Source organism: Rhipicephalus sanguineus, chromosome 3 (genome assembly GCF_013339695.2).
Source record: "Rhipicephalus sanguineus isolate Rsan-2018 chromosome 3, BIME_Rsan_1.4, whole genome shotgun sequence".
Classification (NCBI taxonomy): Eukaryota; Metazoa; Arthropoda; class Arachnida; order Ixodida; family Ixodidae; genus Rhipicephalus; species Rhipicephalus sanguineus.
Window position 1 is genome coordinate 157,511,236 of NC_051178.1, and position 22,509 is coordinate 157,533,744.

General features: G+C 47.6%; 1 protein-coding gene across 5 annotated transcripts in view; it reads right to left on the reverse strand.

Annotated features, from left to right (window-relative positions):
• The window catches only part of LOC119387573 (phospholipid-transporting ATPase ID), a 148,863-nt gene extending 126,436 nt beyond the window's left edge, over positions 1–22,427 (reverse strand). For all 5 annotated transcript variants that reach the window (XR_007415432.1, XM_049413548.1, XM_049413550.1 and 2 more), the window contains exon 1: positions 22,123–22,427. The gene's annotated coding sequence lies outside the window, so the exon portion shown is untranslated. The remainder of the gene's footprint in view (positions 1–22,122) is intronic.
• Between the last annotated feature and the right edge of the window lie 82 nt (positions 22,428–22,509).

Below are 22,509 nucleotides of genomic sequence, written 5' to 3' on the forward strand. Positions count from 1 at the left end.
TAAGCGCTGTTATGCTTCTCTTGCAAAGGGTAATCAATCAATCAATCAATCAAACGTTTATTTAACCCTGTAAAACCCAGTGTATCATATATGATACATTAAAAATAACGCCTCAAAAGAGGTAATAAGCCCGTCAAAGCTTCATGGAAAAGCCATTATTGCATATTTAACATGTTATAATGAAGTTACACTGAGTTATTCATTTATTCAAATTAATGAATTTTAATTAAGATTAATTAAGTTATGATCGAAAATAAATTTCACCCATTTTTTTCTTAAAATGAACTCTACAAGAAGAGTAAATATGGTGAGTGTTTTTTCACAATTTTTCTGAAGGTAGAACGCCCTTTGGGCATTACAGGGTTAATGTGCCCAGGAACAACCGTAAGGTCTTTGTACTGGCGCACGAAAAAAAAAACAAAAAACAAAAAACAAAGGAAACATTCATAATAAAATATCAGGGATAAAAAAACGTTATAAAATTGCACATATACAACTATGCGCAGGCAGAAAAAAAATATCAACAGTGTACAAGGCTATGTAAGTACAATAATAATAATAATAATAATAATAATAATAATAATAATAATAATAATAATAATAATAATAATAATAATAATATCTGGGGTTTTACGAATAACGCGGTACACTGTACTGCTTCGAAGTGATGTGCTAGCCTAAAGAGCACCTCATCCCTTCCAAAGCATCCGATGCTCGCTCCTTAAAGCGCGTGTTTGTTAATCATCGTTCAACTCTGACATTGACTGGTTATTGCAATTTCCAACGTTTCCGCGCGCTCCGCTCTAAACTCGTATATAGGGGTCTCAAAGCGATCATCGATATGCGCGTCTACTAAAGGCCATGTTGCTGCGTTTAGAATCGTTTCGACGCATGAACTTCCAGCGTCCATCCCGCTGTACAGTACTTGCGACACAAGGGCACTCTCACCACCACTTTATACTTCAGAGAGCGCACGCTTGTGTGGAGCGGTTCACTATAGGAAACTGATAAGAGGCGACGACCGCGACCGCGCCCTGCAACTGTCGGGGTGCGCAGTTCCTCGTTCTGTCAGGCACTTTGTCAACGGGGTTACACACACAGCGCGGGTTGCACTTCGCTGCACCATCGTGTCGCCCTATACAATCGGTATCGAGCCTCACGCCGTAAAATAAAAGATCATCGCTGAATCCGTGCCGCACGTTGCTTTGCAACAGACATCTCAATGTCCACGTTAAAATGCACTACCGTAGTACACATCACGCATGGTTCATTGCGAGTAAAGAACAAAAACAAAGGAAAATTTGGAGGGGAAGGATTGTGGAGTTGAGTAACGTTTATCGTTATCACAACGCGGTGTTGGCACGTAAAGCCCCAGAATTTAATTAAATAATTGATTTGAGTTTTTCGCACGCGTAAAGTGATGGTGGTTACTGAAGACAACACTCTAGCTCCGTATCCTACAACGCGGGGCGCACGCTCTTGAGAGGGCTCGACTAATATTCAAGGCGCAGTCGTGACACACTACGAACATTCGTGTGTATATCGTGCTGTTGGTAGTCATGCGCGTCTAATTGTACATGAAGCCCCAAGGATCGAATACGTATACACGAACGTGCGTTGACAGTGTCCTTAACTTTCTTTTCATAGATTTAAGAAACTGTCCGAAATGTAACCTTTAAGTTCTTCCTCCATGACGACCACTACGACTACATCGTTGTTCCCACGAGGATTTAGCTTTTTCTCTCTTTTCTTTTTCTGGACAAAGAGAGATAAAGTAAAGTTTATTTGCTCAAGAGAATCTGATCGAAGCCTCTTGCGGTCGGTTGGGCACCTAGTTCAGGACAATTGAAACAATAACGGATGCCTATTGAACGCCGCCACATGGGGCGTGTGGACGACACCATGTCCTGATCACGTCGAGCACCCACCAACTCTTTACAAGTTTCCTGAAACTTCATCCGCATGCTGCAATCTTATATAGTCACGCTCACCTGATAACGCGACTAACTGGTTATTACGAGACCGCGCACAACTTTTCTACACACGTGCCTTCCCTCCGGGTTTATCCATAAGCGCGCATAAACAACCGTATACGCTCGAGCAAAGCTGTACCGGAAACCACTGCGCAACGAAATCCGGGCGCAATAATGCTAATCCTTGCGAGAATTAAGCCGCTATAGGTCAGCGTTGTTTACACAATGTTTACGCGAACCGTGCGGCGAAAAGAGAATGCATGCAGCCAGGTAAGGCGTGTGAGCTCGGCCCGTGCAATCTGCGCCAGCACGGGAAGGTAATCTACCGTTCGCGATAACGCGCGCACACACACGTGCGCGCGCGCACGCAATCACGCACACATAAGGTATGGTTGTAACTCTTCAAAGTTGTAGCTCGCAATTAGGTAGCTGTACTCCTGCCACCTTAATACTGAGCAGTGAAGCGAAGGCTCGTGTCAGACGAACAGAAACGAGAGCTTGCTTAGTAGTCCATAGAAGTGATGAGTGCTTACTCCACCTATTTACTCTACCTATCGACCACTTCTAATGCTTTCGAGAAAATTTTCCCCTCTATCGTCATCTTCGTCATCTAATCAGGGATGGACAATCCAGAAGCACTAATTCTTTTTTCGTTCTAACTTTCTTTTTCTTCGGCTAGCTGACGAGATATACCACTGTTTTTCGTCGTACTGCACGGAGTTGCCGAGATGGGCCGATCGCACGCGAACTAGAGTGTGTGGGCGCCTTAATTGGGGCTTTCCAATGAGTCGCGACTACGAGCCCCGCACGTGTATACACCGCTGAGGAGATCCACCGAAGACTCCGCAGCAAACTCGCTCGCAGAGTGAGTGAGACGCGCGCGTGGCTTTCGGCGCCGGCGCGGTGCCCGACCTGTCTGACCACTCACCCACGACTCGCTCTCACTCGAGCACCTTGTGCGCGGCCCGGGTACAAACACGTACAAAATGCGCCGCCCTTATCGCCCCGGCTCACGCGGCGCCGGAGAGCGAGCAGGATTCCAGCGATCCCTTCCACAACGCGTAGCACTTCTTCTGCCGAGTCTACTGACCCCGCGAGAGGTGCGCGTAGTATACGAGGTCGAGAAAGTGTGGACGCTGCTGCGCACGTATACTCTCGCTTTTTGTCTGCATTTTGTTAGTTTTAATGCGAATATTGTTGCGAAATAGACCAGAATATCGTTTAACGTTGAAAGAACAGTGCATCAGAAAGCCGCTACGGACTTTAAGTGAGGAGATGAGGAGCGAGAAGCTCCTGGATGCATCATGATAGCACGAGTCTATACTCGGCTGGGTTCTCCATTAGGAGGAGCGAAATTCCCAAGTTTTTCGCGAGGCATGGTGCGGAGAGTATGTGCACTTATACGCGTTTTTTTTTCTTTAAGCGCACGTTGTGCAGTGAACGAACTTTTAATATTGATAAAATTCATACTGCGTTGACTGCGGCTGTTTTGCATTTGCATTTTTTTCCGTAACTACAGATTACCATGGGGACGAGAGTACTCCATTCCGCCGCTAACGGAGATCGCCGAACTCCCTTTGCGTAACGCTCCGTTCAACTTCACTGGCGTAAGGGAGACCGCGTGACACGGACCGCGTCTTCGTCGACGTAATAACGAGGGAGTTAAATGGAGTTCGCGGGTACCCGTGTGACGGGGGTATTATCAATGGATGAAAACAATGAAAATAAAGCGATGACGCGCGTCTCACAGCGGCCTGCCTTTGGTCCCTGGCATTCCGTGGGCAAAGGTGGGCAGCAAGCAGTTTTTGGAATGAGACATCAGGGGTACTCGCCTGCCATTATCGTCAAAAACCTGCGTGGCCTATAACCTTGCAGTTTAAACAATGACGGGACAGGTCCGGCTGGGCAAAGTTATGGGACAGACCGGGCGCCTCCCTTAAATTATTACGGGGGACGGCATAAATAAATAAGAAATACTAGAACGAAATGACGATGACGCTTTTCTTCAAATAAATAAAATGAAATGAACGTGATGATGATGACTTTCGGTACATAATACTGGGAAGGTAATTCGCACCGTCATTAGTTACGTTCATTAGAGACTTACATTAATTGTAATAAACCAAGTTAAGGCACCTGGAAGCGTAATAGGGTCATGAAGATAACAGGAAGCGCTCGTTCGGCAGGATTCCGGCAGCGCCAGCGGCAAATCACGTGACGCGAGGCGTTCGCTCAAACGCCGTTGCCTCAGCCGGCAGATACACGTGATCTCGCTTTACCCAATCAAGTGTAAGCGTGCGTATTTCAAATCTAGCGGCGGATTTACGACACCACGTGATCTCGCTAACCAATCACACACACTCGCGCGCTTACAGCTTCGCTCTGTCTGACGATTTTTACGGCGTAGAGCTGGCCGAATTTTCGTTCCTTTTTATTGCGTCCTTAATTCAATGCACGCAGTATTTCTACAATTCGGCCACATGGCAATGCGGCCGCCGCTGCCGGGATAGATAGCTCGGCAGCGCGACGCCGTAGAAGCTACCGTGTCAGGCGTACTTTCACGGAATTTCATTTATTAATAAGAAAGCCTTATTTTTTTTTATAGATGCCTCATCAAACACGAAAAGTGACCGTAGGTGTCGACGCCAGTGATGCAAAACATCATCATCATCATGCGAAGACGTCATCTTGTGACGTCACATCACGTGGCGTTTTGTGCTGACGTCATCACACGACCTCGTCCCATGGTCAAAGGTGGGCCGATCACGGAGGCAATGAAAAACCACTTAAGGTGCAGAAAGCTGCCAATTCCTCCGATCCCGGAGGCAGTGCTAAAAGCTTTAAGCAGCGCCACGTTGGTTGCTAAAAGCTTTACGGCGGGATCAACACATCGACCGAAAATAAAAAGAAGATGGCTTTCGCCTTCGAGTCGTCCTAGGCAAATACATAAGGGACCAGGTGACTTTTGTTATTTTTTTTTTCCAGGAAATTACGCGGACAGATATTACAAAAGACTACTGCATAGTCCTCGGGATGTCTACTGAGTGGATAAAGTTTTGTCATCAGACGACTTCACTCTCATCATGACTTAATTTCTGCAGTCGCGACAAGTGTCCCTAAAAAGCGAATAACTACAAATGTTCAAAGTCATTATTCTTAATATACTTTCGCCTCGAGATTTATCACGCTTGTAACTGTATCATATTCCCGGAATCTTCAAAATTAGACGTAACCGCGCTGTTAATGTTACAAGGACTTTCCGGAAAGCTGTTCGAACAGGTGGCGTATCATAAGAGCACGCGTGAATTCCCAGCTGGTTGTGCCGTAGAGTCGAACAGAAAGCGAGCGAGAGATCAGCTATAAAACCTAAAATTACAGCTTATAGAGAAAGAAGCGTGTCAAGATGCGCAGGTATGCCAATAAACAACAGGTGCGCATGCCAGTGCCGGTACGCGGAAGCGCGTAGGTATTATTGTTCATTTCAGTGGCATACTGTAAAAGCACCGTATAAACAAACATGCAATTCGCACAGCTGGGCATACGCCGTTCGACCGTGGAAAAAAAAAATAAGTGTTCTAAAAATTGAATACTACGGGGAATTATATAGCGATACAAGTGCACTGATACGACAGAAAGAAAAAAAAAGAAAAAAAAGGGGGCAGCCAGTTAGTAGAAGAGGAGCCCAAAACAAAAACGTGCAAACTTCAAGGACGCGGCAGGCAGTAGCCAACACACACATACACTCGCAAACACTCATAACACGTGCTACAGGGCGGTATGCGAATGCCCATGCCTCTCTATACCGTCTGACCTGCGTAAACATGCGTGTGCGGTATTAATCTCAAATGCAAAGAACAGAGAGAGAGAGAGAGAAAAAAAAAAAGAGGCCACTGCGCGATGGGAACCGCCATCGTTGGCAGCAGCTGCATGTGTACGCACTGTGTTATTCGTTCTGGAGACGTTACGAATTTATTAACGCAAACCGTTCACCATATTTCCATTTTAAATGGTCAAGGACCCGGGATTCAATTATTGAGCTCCATGGGGAGCGTTTCAATATCACCTGTCGAGTAATGTTTCCTGACAGGCCAACTTCGGCGTGGTGCTCTTCTTATATGCTCTGTGTGAGATGCAGCCACACAGATGCGTTCTCTGCATATATATATATATATATATATATATATATATATATATATATATATATATATATATATATATATATATATATATATATATATATATATATATATATATATATATATATATATATATATATATAGCCCACATTGTCTCATTAGCCGTATAGATAGAAAGTTCGTTGACTGTTCAATTAACCGTGCATAGTGTACAACTAAATCAACGCGACTGGTGCCCGCTCAACTCCACTTCGATCTACGGCTGCTGGATTAATCTGTCCGAATTACTAACTTTCTAATTAATGCTTCGAAACAAAACGACTGTTCCCGTTAAACGCTTCGCTGCGCAAATTCGCCGCGCTGAGTCGCGCTCGTACACGCGTAAAGTACGTACAATGTTGGGGGCCTTGCAAAACGACGTGCTTTGGAATCCTACAGTGCATGCATGTATTGCCAAGCGATCACTTCGCCGAGATTTCGCGTGACAGAACACAAGACGCGCCGGCGAATGCAATACGGTCTATAGACGGCGTTCGTGGAACTGTGCCAAGCTCGCGCTATCTTCGCACAATGCCTGCCGCCCCATCAAACGTTGTCGGCCGCGCGCACAGTCATACGCCAACGAGCAACTAAGTAGGACAGCTTTTGCAAGCGATGATGACTCGAGGGCACAATCTCGCACCGCTATAATTATATGCGGTTGCCAAAGATAGCGACATACTATACTCGGCAGGTTTTCGAGAAATGTGCAACCACGGTCAAAACAGGAGAAACAAATTTCAAAGCCACGACGTCACAATGACGTACTGCGCAGTGCTGAAGTTTCGGCGCGAAAGTCAAATAACTGAATTTAGGAACAGAACTTCAGCGCAAATGAAGACGGACCACGAAGACAAGAAAGACAAGGACTGGCGCTTACTAACAACTGCTTTATTCTTCTCACAGCATCGCATATATATGCCACAACCACAATCGTTGCATGCGCACGCGTAGCTTCGTATTGCATACGTAACAACATAGATATTTAAACAACATACGCCATACCCACAACCCTTGCATGCGCACGCGTAGCGTCGTGTTGCAGCCGTAAAAACACAGATGTCTAACCAAAATGCGCACGCATAAATTCATAATCTGATGAGTACAAAGAAATAGAGGTGTCACTGATACAATCATCATCCCCATTTCCTGATGTGATATGCTTCCAATGCAAGCCGCGCATGTTCATTATTACTTCTGCCGAGAATCTGCCGAGCAGTTGTTAGTAAGCGCCAGTCCTTGTCTTTCTGGTCTTCGTGGTCCGTCTTCATTTGCGCTGAAGTTCTGTTCCTAAATGCTATGTACCAACTAGGCCCAACAAAAGTTTTACTCAAATAACTGAAGTTTGGTCTTCACTTTCTGTAACTAGTAGTCAACTTCTAACCGCGAAATTAGCGAGCCAGAGTTGTGAAATATAACTGTATCGGTGTCAATACTGCTTTAAGTGATTTAGTGTATGTAGGGGACGACTAAACAATACTTTTATATTAATGAATCCCTGCTATAGGGCAGGGTGCTTCAAGTCTGCATGCTAAGGGTAAAAGCTTACGGTGTATACGTGCACGTTATCTGACGGTGCTGCACGCAAGTCGGAGAAACGACGGGTCGTGCTTTAATGTGTTCGAAGCAAGAGCGAATGTAAAGCCGGCACGGGGAGGAAGATGTGATGTGCAAACAGCGGCGATAAGAAACACGCCGTTGAAGGATTTGTGGAGCATGCCTTTAAAAGGTATGTCACCACCTTTGAAAACGTATTTTTTTTTCAAAAAAACACATTTTTTAATTTTTAGATTCCAAGAATCCCCAAATATTCACGAATATTTTGCCGAAAGAATTATGCTTCTATCTTATTTAGTTCCGAAGTTATAGCCAATTTTAAGACATGTGGTGAACGGTAGCGAAACCGAAACTAGTGTTGTGTGCTAACAGAAACTGATATATTAGCGAACATCAGCGGCAAATGTTGTAATTTTTCTGTTTTGTTTTGGTTTGATAAGTAAAAAGTTGTTTGAAGACAATTCTTAAGTCTTTCTTTTTTCAAACGTTGCTTTAAATATCCGTAAGGGGGACGCGTGAAGCTACGAGCGTCTCTGTTGTTTACTTTGCGCGCGCTTCATGCTACTGCTGTTAATGCTGCCTAGTTTGTCATTTTTATACGTAATATCTTTAGTAGCAGTAGTACAAATATAGGCTGAACGTTTTTATAAGCAGGTATGGCGAAGTTCAGGGTAAAAAGACGGCTGAAACGAAAGTTCGTTGGCAATCGACACACTGGGAATGCTCCGACCGTCGGCCATTTGGACGGGGATGTATCGGCGAGTGCTGCAAAGCTTGCGAACTTGGACGACAACTGTGAAGAGCCAATGCCAGACCCTTTACTGCAGGGTAATAGGATTATTGACACCGAGATCCTTTCATCTGTTTTTGCAATGCTCGCCTGCCCGGAATGCAAAAACACCTCGCTCAGCCTGGAGGAGTGCTCCCAGCATGGAATATCCTTCTCATATGCTGTTGTGTGTGGTGCATGCGCATATGCACACTCATTTGAGTCATCAAAGAAGGCAGGAAGTTCTATCGAGAATAACCTGCGTCTGGTATACGCAATGCGTCAGCTAGGCAAGGGGTATTCTGGAGCTGTGACACTGGCGAAAGTCATGAACATGCCGCCGCCGCCTTGGCATTCTGCCTACCAAAAGATATCTACAAAGCTTTCTAAAGCTGCGGAGAGTGTTGCAACTAAATCGATGATGAATGCCGCTACTGAAGTGCGTTGTGTTGCGCGAGGTACTGAATGTGGTGTGTCAGGTGATGGTACGTGGCAAAGGCGAGGGCATTCCTCATTGAATGGTTGCGTGTCCTTGATATCGATTGATACTGGGAAAATTATTGATGTAGAAGGCATGTCAAGCAAATGCAGGGCATGCCAATCGAAAAGCAAGTTGAGCCCCACAAGTGCTGAATTTCTGGAGTGGAAGGCAAACCATACTCAGTGCCAAGCCAACTATACCGGTAGTGCTGGTGGTATGGAGGCAGTAGGGCTCTACTGTACGTTCGAGCGTGCCGAAAGAAGTCGTGGTTTGAAATATGTAGACTTCTATGGAGATGGCGACTCCAAGAGCCATGCGGCCATAAAGGATATATATGGCCCAAATAGCGTGCGCAAACTTGAGTGTATCGGGCACGTGCAGAAGCGTGTAGGATGCCGCTTACGAAAGCTGAAAAAGACTGTTCGCGGACTTGGAGGCAAAGGAAAGTTAACAGATGTTCTAATCGACAGGCTGCAGAACTACTGTGGTATTGCACATTGCACAGTCTCCCACATTTGCTCTGATGGCATGCCATCAGAGCAAATGTGGGAGACTTGCAGGCAATGAAGCAAGCCACATTAGCAAGCCTGTTCCATTGCAGTTCCACAGATGAAACTCCAAGGCATGGTCCTCTTGGCCCTGAGAGTTGGTGTGGTTTTAACCGACGGAACGCACTGGGAAGTGGATGCTACAAGCACAAGGGAGGACTTTCCAACGAGGTACTTAACAAAGTAAAGCCTGTGTACGCTGACCTTTGTACGGATGAGCTCTTGAAGAAGTGCCTGCACGGGAAAACCCAAAACGCCAACGAGAGCTTCAACGGTATGATTTGGCAACGGGTTCCCAAAGACGTCCACGTGAGCCTGCCCATCCTACTTTTTGGTTTATACGATGCTGTGTGCCACTTCAATGATGGTAACAGAAGTGTAGCGGCTATTTTGACAGAAGCAGGCATCGAACCTGGCCACCACACTATCGTAGCATGCTACACTAGGGACCAACACCGTTTAAGGAAGGCCCAGCGTCAGTCGACTGGCGAAGCAAAACAAGACCGGAAGAAAAGACGGGCAGCAACAAAAGCCAAAAAACAGCTCATTGCATCTAAGGAGGGCCCTACCTATGTGCCTGGTGGATTTTAACTGTCTAGGGCGTCATCCTCCTGTTGTACAAGCATTGTAAAACTTTAAACTCGTTTTTCTCAAAACTTGATTTTTTGCACTTTTTTGTTACAGTTGTAACTTCATGACGAATAAATATTTTTCAATGAAACTTTGTGTGCTCGTTCCTTTATTACTAAGCTGTGCAATGAACTAGGATCAATAAAACGATTGGTAAGTTTTTATGTAAAAATGGTTTATTTGAAGCTTTGCAGAAAAAAATCAATAATTTCTTTTGTTTTCGTTGGTATTTTTACTGTAACTTGATTCCCAATCATCAAATAGCAAAGATCCTAGTTCATTGCACAGTATGATGAGTTGGGTACCTTTGTGCCAAAAAGTTCATAATTCCGGCGCCCCATTGTCAAGTTATGACTGTTCGCGTAAAGGCTAAGTTTGGGCATTGTTTTGTCAATAACAAATCCCATTATGATTTTTTTTCGCTTTTTTCTGCATATGAACATCATTTAAAACGATCCTCTATAAGCCCATTTTAAAATAAAGTTGTAAAGGTCAAAATTTTAAAAAATTTACAAAAAGGTGGTGACATATTGTAAGCTTAGATACGAGCGCGTATTTCAGATAAACTTCCACTTGCGGAAAGGTGAGACCTGTCACGACCGTGATACGAAGGTGATGCCTTTAACTATCCTATCGGAGATAAACCTGTCGTACACTTGCGTTTCGGCAGCAGAGCATGCGTCCGCCTAGTGATGCTTGGATAACACAGTTCGTCTCTTCGATTTGCCGTTTAAATAGATGTCTCGGTATGTTCGATTTCTCGTCCCGGACAGCCCGAGACAGTGATAAGCAACGCTCATTGGCTGAAAGCACCATTCTGGGGCAGTCTAGGAATGTCAAGGAATGACAGTCGAAGATGTCCGACCCAGTGCAGCTCCCCAGGCGAGGTGGTGATCGAAGATTCCATAAAAGACGGGCGACAACTGCAGCGCGGCTCCGGCCGTCATCACATAAATGATTTGGAAGCGGCTACCCCATCTCTGCTATGACGTTAGAATCAGAGCAGGGATGTGCTTATCTATCAGGTCAACGGGAGACGGTCGTCTCTAATGCTTGAGAAAAATGTCCAGATTGCATAGCATACGCGGCATACGCAGCGTTAGACTATACACCACAGCCAAAACGCTAGCACGTGCAGTCATGTAACCGCCTTAAGGACGTCTTACGTGTGCGTGCTCACGTGGGACCAATGAAGTGTAGTAACGAGACTGTGACGGTGTTTCTGAAGTTTATGTACAGTCTGGTACACTGTTACCTGGAGCAGTAAGCCGTTAATAAAAGAAGTATATTTAAACTATTTGTTTGCACATTTACACCTATCAATAAAAAGCCCTTGATATTGGCGGCGAGGAGTTACGGGGTCGCCCTCTATCGGACAAAAGACTCTGACGAAGCTACTTTCACACTGCAAGGAAAACATATAAAAAAGACGGCAACCTATAGATACCTCGGAATCGAAATAACTGACAAAAAAGACTACCTGGAAAAACAAGCAGAGTTAGTTACAAAGAAATCAAACCGCCTAAAAGGCAGAGTGTGGCATCTCTCCCGCCACTCGTACAACCCATACTCGGTGGGTCGTATTTTGTGGAAAACGCTCGCTGTCCCAGCGGCAACGTATGCGCTTGATGCACTTACGTACCCAACTGGAACAATGAAGTGTCTAAACAGACACCAAAATGAACTGGGACGGTGGTTGTTGGGCGGAAACTTCTGTACATCGAATGCTGCCATAACAGGTGAAATGGGGTGGTCACCTTTCGAAATTAGGGAGGCAAGATCTAAATTCCAATACATGGGCAGACTGAAATTCCCTGCCAGAAACTAACTTCAGCAGGCGAATATACCTGCATCTCGTACAAAGGCATTAAAACCCTCTGGATGCAACGACTTGCAACATTAGAGTCAAAATTCGGCAGGGTCCGAACCCGAAACTCCAACAAACCAAAAAAGAAAGTGAATGGCGTCAGGAAGTGAACGAATGGATCACCCAGATCAGCACGGACATCTGGCGTAAAGCGGTCACCAAGAAACACAGCCTATCGTGTTATGCAACACATAATTGGCGCCGGGCTGTGAACCATATTACAGAGGAGACAAATCAAGCGCACTACTATTCCAGGCTCGCACGGGGTCTCTGGCGACTCAACAACGACGTCATGAACTCTTTGACTCCGAACCGTCGTGCCGCCTATGTGGAGCAGCCGAAGAAACTGTCACCCACGTTCTACTAGGACTGCCCGCGCTGCACGATAAACCCCGCACCTCACCAAGTCTGCCGGAACTCCTGGACCTGTCGGGCCAAACAGAAGAAAACCATTTCGATAGGGTCAATTACACCAAGGATCTCCTGCTACGCTGGGATCGTCTTAACAGAGAGGTCGCGACCACATCGGCCAGGGAAACGCCCCACACACCCTCTTCTGCGGCCCCGCACACCGACACTCCGCCGCCTTGTGGCAATGGGTCAAAGCAGGCTGACGAGAAGCTGGCAGGGCCAGTCATGCTTCAAGACCCAAGTCGAGAACAGTGGTTGAGACAAAGTACTAGCATCACGGAACTCCCAAACACGGCCGCTGGATAGGTGACCCCCTACAACTATGACTACAACGGTAAACATCCGCCATGTTTAAACGGCCACGGAGGTGCAGAACACGGCATGGCTTGGCTCGACTCTTGACTCGACTTCCACCAAGCCAATCGTGTGTGTGTGCAGCGCCTCCTCTGTGTGTGTGCGTGTGTGCATTAAGCGACACCGTGACCCGTGACACTCTGCTTATGCACGAACAAAACAACGAAAACACTTGACATTTGTTTACATTTTTTTTCTTCCTGTGGCACTTAAACTGCCTGCCCTGTGTTAAAAGGGAATAGGAACATCTTACTTACTTACTTACTTACTTACTATTGCGTGCTAGGCAGGATTAGAGTCACTGGAAAATCAGAGTACCGCAAAGGTAGGCTGCACGCGGGCAACATTGGGTGGCGGCGGCCATGTCCCTTCCAAACCGTCCGGCGCGTTGCTAGCGTGTGTTGAGAAGTGACCGATCTTTTAGCCTCAGTGCCGTGCTGCGCTCGGCAGAACGGCATTATGTGTGTGTGTTTCTTCAAGATGATATTAGAAGTGATTTGGAGTCATCGACAGGGTATGGATCGACTGCCCGGTTAGCGCTGTAACTAATGAAACGTACGGCGAATGTTGCCATGTGCTCGCGAACTCTCTTCATGGCTTCATCGGTCTCTTTTCGTGTCACGCTCGGGCGTGTTCGCTAGGTCCGGATCTGTAAACATAGTTGCATTAGCGCAGTGACATCGTGCGAGATGCCATTTACTTCGACATTTGGTGAATCTTGACTGTTTGCTGCAGCTTTGCAGTCGGTGTTCAGGTTCACTGCACTCGAGAACGTTATCGAACATCGAGAACATTCAACATTGCGTCCTTCGACTGATTGCTGGTGCATAGCTTCCTTGCGCACCGTGCTTGCTGCTCAACTGGTTGACATGTGTAATAGAAGTTGTGTGTGTACGGTAATTGGAAGTTGTGCGCGACGTCTTGATTCGGAACGCCAGCAGCCGAACGCACGGGCGAATCGGCGTGCGGTAGGTAAGGTGCATCTTATCTAACGATACGTAGAAAATAGGCCATCAAAAATTATTGACATCACTGCTTAATTGTTTCAGTTCCTATTTCTTGTCTCCTTAATATCCCCAACGTTACAATGAGCTTCCAAATATTTTGCTGTGTTCCGACAAACAGCTCTTTTTCTGGCGTTGCCAGCGCGTAAACAGCTGGGGTTCGGTTTCTGCACTGCTGCATTTTTTTTTTTCAAAATGCACTCTTAATAAAGCTTCCTCTGCACAGTGCTTTATGTTCTTTTAATCGGAAATAGCACATCCCGGAATTTTTAAAGCGCATGCTACTGCAACACAGTATGTATATAGACCTAGGGCTCGCATAAAATCGACTCCCTCAATGCGTGGGATCTGCTTTTTTTTTTTTTTTTTTTTGCTGTGACCATTTCTCACCAACTATACAGTATTTTAAGGGTACGCTCGGTGCAATGCAGCATTAGCAGCATTTTTTTGCAACAAATGTAAAAATACGCTTGATAACATTGCCTTATACCAAGTTTATCAACAGAGTTCCGCCCTTCTGTTTTGTGCAATGGCAAATGCTCATGCCACAATTGCCTTCAAGGTATACCAATAAACAGTTATTATTTTAATAAATCTTCGATTTCGCTCTCGTGCGTGACACGTTTATAACTCGGATAGCATGCGTAATCTGTTCAACAGATCGAGATATAAACAGCCGAGCAAATAGAAAGGTATGTAGTTTTCAATATCGCTGACCATAGTGAATCGAAAAGGTGAAGTATCCTGTCGCATAAGATCTTTTCCAGCAAAGTTAGTGTAGTTCACTGCAGGAAGAAGTGTTATTCGAGGGGGGCGAATTCGTTCAGGCCAACTATGCAGCCACACGGCGCTCTTTGACATTAATTTTTCCCACACGTCAAACGAGATTCCCAGAGTAGCTCACCAGTAACGTTCGATTGATGGTGAGCTACTCTCTTCTGGCATCTGCATGCAGTGGCGTAGCCAGGGGGTGGCACACCGAGCCCGTGCCCCCCCCCCCCCCCCCCGAAAAAAATGTCTGCTTACGCCCCTGTCTGCATGACGCGTTTAAAAAAGCGACGAAGTACTTCTGAGGACCGTGGTACTGCTAAATGTCCGGCCACGCTCTGCATTGAACGCGCCTGCACCCAAAGCGCTTGGAAGGGATATGGCGGTGAGAGGTCACGTGATGCGACTAAGCCAATCGCGTCGGCGGCGGCGCGCGGAAAACAGATGCGATACTCTGAAATTTTTCCAGTGACTCTAGGCAGGATGCCGCCGGCGCGCCCCCCATAGGTTTTGCTCACTCTACAAAATCACCTTGCGGAAGCCCTCCGGGACATTTCTGCAGGTACTTTCGAAAAGAAATATGTTCTTTCCTGTCAAAAGAACAATTTTCGATGAACAGAAAGCACAAGATAGTCTACAGTCGCTGTCTCTCTGCAGAAAACCGAGCACCCGCTTCACGCGGTCACCGCGTTGGAGACCCCTGAACCGGCTTCTTGCGTGAAAGATAGCCACTCGCTGAGTGCAAAATATGTGAAATATCTCGTCAGAGTAGGCTGCCTGTATAACCAAACGGAGCAGAACAGAAAGAAGCCTCAAGCCAGCGATCGCACGGGTTCGCGACGACTGACGGTGCCTCTGCATGTATGAGCGTCTGCATGCCGTGTATGCTCGTACTGATGGTTTCGCTTTTGCTACGAGCGCGTTTTGGCACCGCGCTGTGAACTTTAGGCCGCAAAATATGAGAATTTGTGAGTACACAAACAACTACTGTTGCGCGGACGCTATCAAAGCAATTCAAAAACAATTTCATTACAACTACGGCTTCGGTGCGCATGGCAACTTTGTGATGTGCCGTCCCAACGATTCACTGTTTTTCTTTTCGGTCTAAATTCGAGTACGTTTCAATGTCATTTGACAAGTTGTCTCGCACTGCGTATTGATCGGCCTTCTCAGCGGGCAAATGTCGCTGCTTCTGTTTCTTTATTCAGTGCATTCGTTTCGTTTGGCGCTCACACAAAACGTGAGCAAATGCGACACATTTTTTTAATGCTCCTTAATTATCGTTCCATTTGCATTCCAGTGAACTTGCCGCTCTCTGTCATCAACAAATTCATAGACCAAAGCTTCAACACTTCGAGATTGCTGGTGGAAGGAGTAGTTTACGAGACCGAGCGTGGTAGTAGCATGCAACGTCAAGGAAAAGAAAGTAAATACAGCAACGTTCGCCGGACTTGTTCTGCAAACGTCGGCTGTGAACTAGGACCCACATGAACTTGAAATAGCGGTGAATAAAATAGAAGTTATTGCAGCAACCAGCAGCCGCAAAACAAGATAGTAAATATTTGACGAGTACCCCAGCAATTTTGGCAGCAGTGTCGTGTTTAACGCCAACAGGATGGCCTCTTTCCCGCGTAATAAATAAGGCTCCAAGAAAATGCATGGAGTTGGAGAAGCCCAACGTCAGCTTGAGAGTGACAGAAATAAATTTGGGACATAATGTTTGCGTCAGGGGAACGCAAGCTTCACTGAAAAAATGTTATTGCCAACATAAATGCAGCACACAGCCGCAGCATTTGACTCTCTCGCTATGTACGTCCACCAGCAAACGTCGCACAGCTTATGAAGGCGAAAGCCAGATGCCTCTTCAAACGGGAAGATTTACCGTCACGGCGTCAAGACGAGTGACGGAAAAAATAACAGTCACGTGATGAGGTCACCATATGACGTCATCATGACGTCACAGACCTCCTAAATTTGTAACTTCATTATGACATCACCATTACGTGACATAACGTGATGCCATGGTCCCTTTGCATTGCCTCCGTGATCGGTGTAGCGTCATTATGATGCGTCATTATGACGTCACATAAGTGACGTCACGTGATGACGTACTCAACGTCATGGTCGCTTTGCATTGCCTCCGTGATCGGTGACGGAGGCCGTGCAAAACCACGTTAGGTGCAGAACGCTTTCGGAGGGGGGCGCAGGAGAATCAATACATCGACTGACAAGAAGAAGAAGATGGCTTTCGCCTTCTAGTCATCTTAAGGATCCTGTGAGGTTTTTAATTCAATGTATCTAAACAATGACTTGCGCATCTGCAGCCGATTTTGTGGATGCTGAGCACGGGGCCGTCGATCAAGAGGTCGCACGGGAGGGTTCTGAGATAGTATCGCACATGGTAAAAGGTAGCACCTTTTCCACCCTGTGGCAGATAAGCATCATTTGCCGGCGGGAAGCGCGCGTGAGCCATCGTCTCAGTGAGCGCTGTGTGCTACTCAACAACATCGCAGGCCCGACGCAGTAAGGAATGTCTTCGTCGCGGAAGTGCTTGTTGCACACAAGAGACGTAGCCGATGGCTACTTACCGGCTCTTAGCTTTACAACCCATGTTCACGCAGTTTCTTGTCCTACCGGTGCAGGCTGACACTGGGCTCCGTTGCGTAAGACCGGCACTGCGGCACCGAGCGGTAGAGCCCCATGTTCGTCGCCTTCGGAGGCATCCACTCTATTACAATGGTTTCAATTGAGCAGAAAGTGCGAGAAAACTTCCGTGTTTGAACAGACCGCCTGCAGCGCATGTGGTACTTGAAACTGGTTTTCAAAGCACGCGGCAGCGCTCCACAAGCAGCTAGCGCGGCCTCTGAGACCACGTGATCCTGCCAAGCACGTCACGCCGACGGTGGCGCCGGCGTTTCCAGTGGTGGGCCTCGAGGCCAATAATCAATTAGGCATATACTTTCACGGAAAACTTGTCTTCGGGTCCTTGCATCATTTCTCGCCGATAATCGACGGCGTGAACCAAACAGTGTGTTCCCTTTAACATTGGATCGGACTGTATACACAAGGACCCGCGCGTAGTCTTTGTGCAAAATATTGCTTTTTTTCTCTCCTTCCCCCTCCCCCCGAGTAGGACAGCAAACCGGCTACGACCTGGTTAACCTCCCTGCCTTTCCTTCGCTTTGATCTCTCTCTTCTTGCCACGCGCGCTTATTTTTCTATTTTTATGTAACCGGCCCTTTACACGTGTAACCACCGCCTTTGCGCAAACCGCGCCCGAATGTCTGGGAAAATTCCCGATTATTTTAGAATCTTCCGGTAATATTGTGCGCCCAACGCGAACAAAAGAGTTTATTCTGGAACTAATCCAGCCACCAATGATAACGCTGGGACCTTCGATGCCACGCGTATAAATGCCGACACGCCTTACCGCTGATCAGAATACCGACGACCGACGCCTGTGCTTGCCGCTTTCGCTGCCCTTTGAGTGCTGCTTCTTTTGCTGGGCACAAGTTCACCCAATAAAACGTTTCATCTTTACCGCTTGCGTTTTGCTTTCTTCACCGTCACAATCACGTGACAATATGGAGCCGAATGCAAACGCACTGAATACGCCTCAGAAGTTACAACACAGACCAGTAGCGCACAGTGAATGTAAAATGACCTACCTGACACGTCGGGAAAAATAGGCCAGCTGCAACGTAGCTAGCACTGACGTCTATACTTTGCCGGCTCCCTCGTTTGTTGAAAATGTTATAATGTATGCGGTAAATTGAGAAAAAAAAACTTTTTCTTGCGCAGATGAGGGATGCGTGTTGACAGTCGTATACCTGCGGCGCTATTCCGTCGTTATGCAGCTATAACCCATGGAGGGGCAGGATATATGCGAAAACAGATAAAATGCGACGCCGACCACGACAAGGATCAAGTTGGCCGGCCGGATGCGCATGGCCTGACACATCCTGCGGCGGAGCACGCGATGTGGTCGTCTATATTACATTACAGGTCCGCCAAGCTGGAATGGCGGTTCAGCCAACGAGGGATGTGACGTCGCAATATCGAGGCTATAGCATATAATATACGACGTACACAGGAAGATTCAATTAGCGTGCTACAAGTCAAAGGCGAAGTGATAGTTCGTGTGACCTCAACGTAAGTACACATACAATGTACGCAGAATGATAACATTACAAAAGGAAAAAAAGAAGAAAAAACTGAGCCAATTCTGCACCGTGAAAACAGTCGGACAGCAAAGCTGTGAGCGCGCGAGTGTTAAGAATGGTTAGCCTCATTTCGAGCATCATCATCATCACCATATTTTCATTTTATTTATATCTTTATTTATCACTCCCCCTTCTAGTCACATGACCTGCGTGACACCGGACAGGTTTGCACACGGCGCAGACTCGACTTAGCACAGCTCAGCTGTTGAAAGTCGGGCAACCTGATCTTTTATCGAGGTCACCTGTCATTTCACGTTCCTGCATTTCATTGTTGCCTGCATATGAACGCATGACCACGCTCCGGCGCCGGTGCCGGAACGTCAGTCTTTAGGCACGATGTCAACTATACGTCGGCGCGCCCTCCTGCAACGCCCGCAATCGGGGGATACAAAGAACGATAGAAAGAAACAATGACAGAAACAAAGAAAAGTAGTAGGTCAGGCACGCACACGCTAAACTTCGCTTGTCCTCATTTTCCCGATAGGGGAAAGGTTCATGATCTTTAAAATATCATCAGTCGCACGCAGCGCAAGACGTACTCCGCGGACATACATATAGTTAAGCAGCCTTAGTGAAACGTCTATAGCAAATCCGCGGCTCGAAAAGCAGCCCATATCCGGTCGATCGACGAAAGCAAGTGTCCCCGTGTACCTCAATTCGTGACAGGTAAAACTCATCGCTGTATTGCGCGACCGAGACCATAGTTTGTCCACGCAATACACACTATACGCTGCCTGAAAAAAATCCACATCTTGCGCAACGCTCAATGAGCATACACAGTATTGACGAGTTGTGCCACTTCAGTATGAAGCACGCACCTTGTAGCGATAAAGCAAGCAAGCACGAACCATCCTGGGTTTGGCAATTGACTATCGCGTCACTGAAGAATGACGTATCGAGCGCGACGACTTCTCTATTCCTCGACACTGTATACTGAACCATCAACAGTCGGCGAAGAAGCTATCGGTCAGCGCGCTTGCTTCACTCTCTTCCAGCAATGTCGCAAAAAGCGATCGACTTTTGGCCAGCGGCGAACGTTTCCCAAAGTCGTTTCTGCCCTGCAGACGCCTTCGGCGAAACCGTTCGACTTCGCGTATTCGATTGATTTCTGCTGCGGCTGCAGTCGGAGTCCGAACTCGCGCACTCCGACCCGTTGCCGGAAATGCGTTAGCTCGTTAGTCACGATTATGAGAGAAATTCAGTGTCAAAACGGTGTTCCCGATTTACGTATAGTTGCTAGACAATGGCATTCGTGTTGAATGGTAGCAGCCAGCGTTTAATGATCCGTCTATATGTGCGTAGGTTGGGATGCGAGTGATTGTTTCAGACGTAGCCGTCTGAAAAACAGGATCGCCCAACCAAAGGGCCTCGGATCTCAACAGTGAGGAGGACTGGAGTCGGCATATAACCAGTGAAGTCCTCCAAGATCAACTCCTGGCCGTCCGGAGAGCTCACGCCATCGGGAAAGCCTTTGGCCTACCGGTGCCTACGTGGGCGGAGCCACCGACTTGGCCTGGGGGCTTTGCCATCGGGCCGTAGTTTCTCTGGACCATAATAAAGTTCTTGCCATGCCATGCCTTATTCTAGTGACAACAGAAAACTGAAGACAACATGTAGAGGCTGATGAATGATTTTGCATGCCCTGATAGCGCTGCGTATTCACATCAGCCTTTGATCAGGACCGAATTCCATCAATCGCGATTGACTCCCATCCATAATTTGAGCCAGCAGTAGAGCGAATCGTGATGGTGCACATCGACCCTGATCGCAAGAGGCCTGTACGAGGTTGTTCCTAGAGTATGTTCCCCTTGGGGAAGGATACAGTAGTTCTTCCATCTTTGGCCGTCCTGTTGAGGACGCCAAATAGGAACGAATACCCACGTATCGTTCAAACAGCAACGGCGCGCTTGTAAATGTAGTTGCGAATGTGATTTAATTCTTACCCGAAGGGCCTAAACACATAGCGCATTTTAAGAAAGCGCGCGCTTTGAACACGTAAGCGGCCGATGACTAAACGGGCGAGCAACATGACGCGGAGAAGAAACCGCGTTGCGCAACTGGAAGCAGCAACGGTACGATGCCCGGGATGCAGCTATATTCGAGCCTGTCTCACACAGACACAAGCTATAACAAGGGTGGTTATTATCTCATTGTCGCTGCTAATCGGGGCAGCTGCGACGTGTCACACGGTAGAGTAGTAGGCCGCGTGTCGATAGATTTCGCACACATTCTACTTCGGAACGGCGTTGCTTCCTTGGGACGAACACGCCCATTTTGTATCTCTTCACCGCACGAGGCACGGATGGCGGTACAAGTGTCCGGGCACGTGCCGGAAAGTGCAAGGTGTCGCAAACAAAACAAGCGGCCAACATCTGCGCGAATGTCGGAGAGCGTGGGATAAAAGTAACGAGGAAAAAAAGGGGCGGTCAACGCGTCGAAGGCGAGCCTAGGCGGCAAGTGCCACGGCCTTGCGGCCACGGCGGTTGTTTTTCCTCGAGCACGATTGCGTGAATTCAAGGCGAAGTACGAAACTATGATACATTACGCATAGCGTCAGTTTTGAGAGTTCGAGTCATCTTTTGAGGAAACCGGGCGACCGCGCTAATAGTGCTCGTAAACGCAGTGTATATCAGTACTCACGAATGTGTGTCTCGCGGATAGGAGGGATCCGCTTAATCCCACGCACCGTCGACGACAGCAGCAGTGGCGGCGGCCCACGAACGATGACTGCCGCTGGCGCAGCAATTGCTCGAGAAGCGCGGGTCTTACGATTTGGGTCACGTCGGACATTTCATTAAAACAATGCGGCCATCTATAAATAAAAAATCAATTCATTCGCTTAAACGGATGGGCGGGGCGGCGTATTCTACTCACGAGAAAATGCCGGCGCGATCATCTGGCGCGCTTCCAGTGCTCGCAATGCTTCTTCCTGCCGCTCAGATAGTCGGGCAGTATTATATATATATATATACGTCAGGCAGGCCGCGGTTTTTCCTGCGCAGGGCGAGCTTCGATGCGATCGATGTGGAGAGAGACCCCGTGTCTGTTTACACGGCCCTGGAACACAGGCCCGTTCGACCCGTCCGTGAGTTGTGCGGCGGGGTGGCCCCCCAACAAGTGTCAGCACCTCTCTCGAATCGCCTGTACCCAACAGAAATGCCGGCACGCCGATCGCAGCCGCTTCCACTTGCTGCGGCCGGAGCAGCTCGGGCCGGTTGCACGGAGTACGCTATGCGCCAGCGCTGCTCGGCGCCGGCACCCGATCGGCGATCCGTGACAGTGCTTGCGGGCACTCCGTGGCCCGTAAAGATTTACCACGCGCCAAACGAGCTGTGTATCAGTGTAGCAGTGCGATATCCTACCTGTTGTGAGCGTTGCGAGTGCTGGCGCAGAGTTGCCAAGGAAACACGGTGCGGTGGTCGCTCCGATGGGAATAATCAGGCGAAAGGGCAAACGCCAGCCGCCGTCGCCGGACCTGATGAGCGTCGCCTTCAGGTGACACCACCACTCGTCGCCGCGGTTCGCGGATCCAGCTCGCGCGCACGTCAATGTAAAAACGGCCAGCGCGAGTAATTCAACCACTCGGCGAGAGAAAAGCCCACACAGTTCGACATGGCGGTTCTGGAGGCACGAGCCGAAGCGTGTGTTTTGCGCGAATTTTCATCCGATTTTGGCTACTTCTCTTGGATGCCGGCAGCTGGCAGCACACGTCGCAAAAGAAAGAAAACAAAACGAAACTAAAATAATGT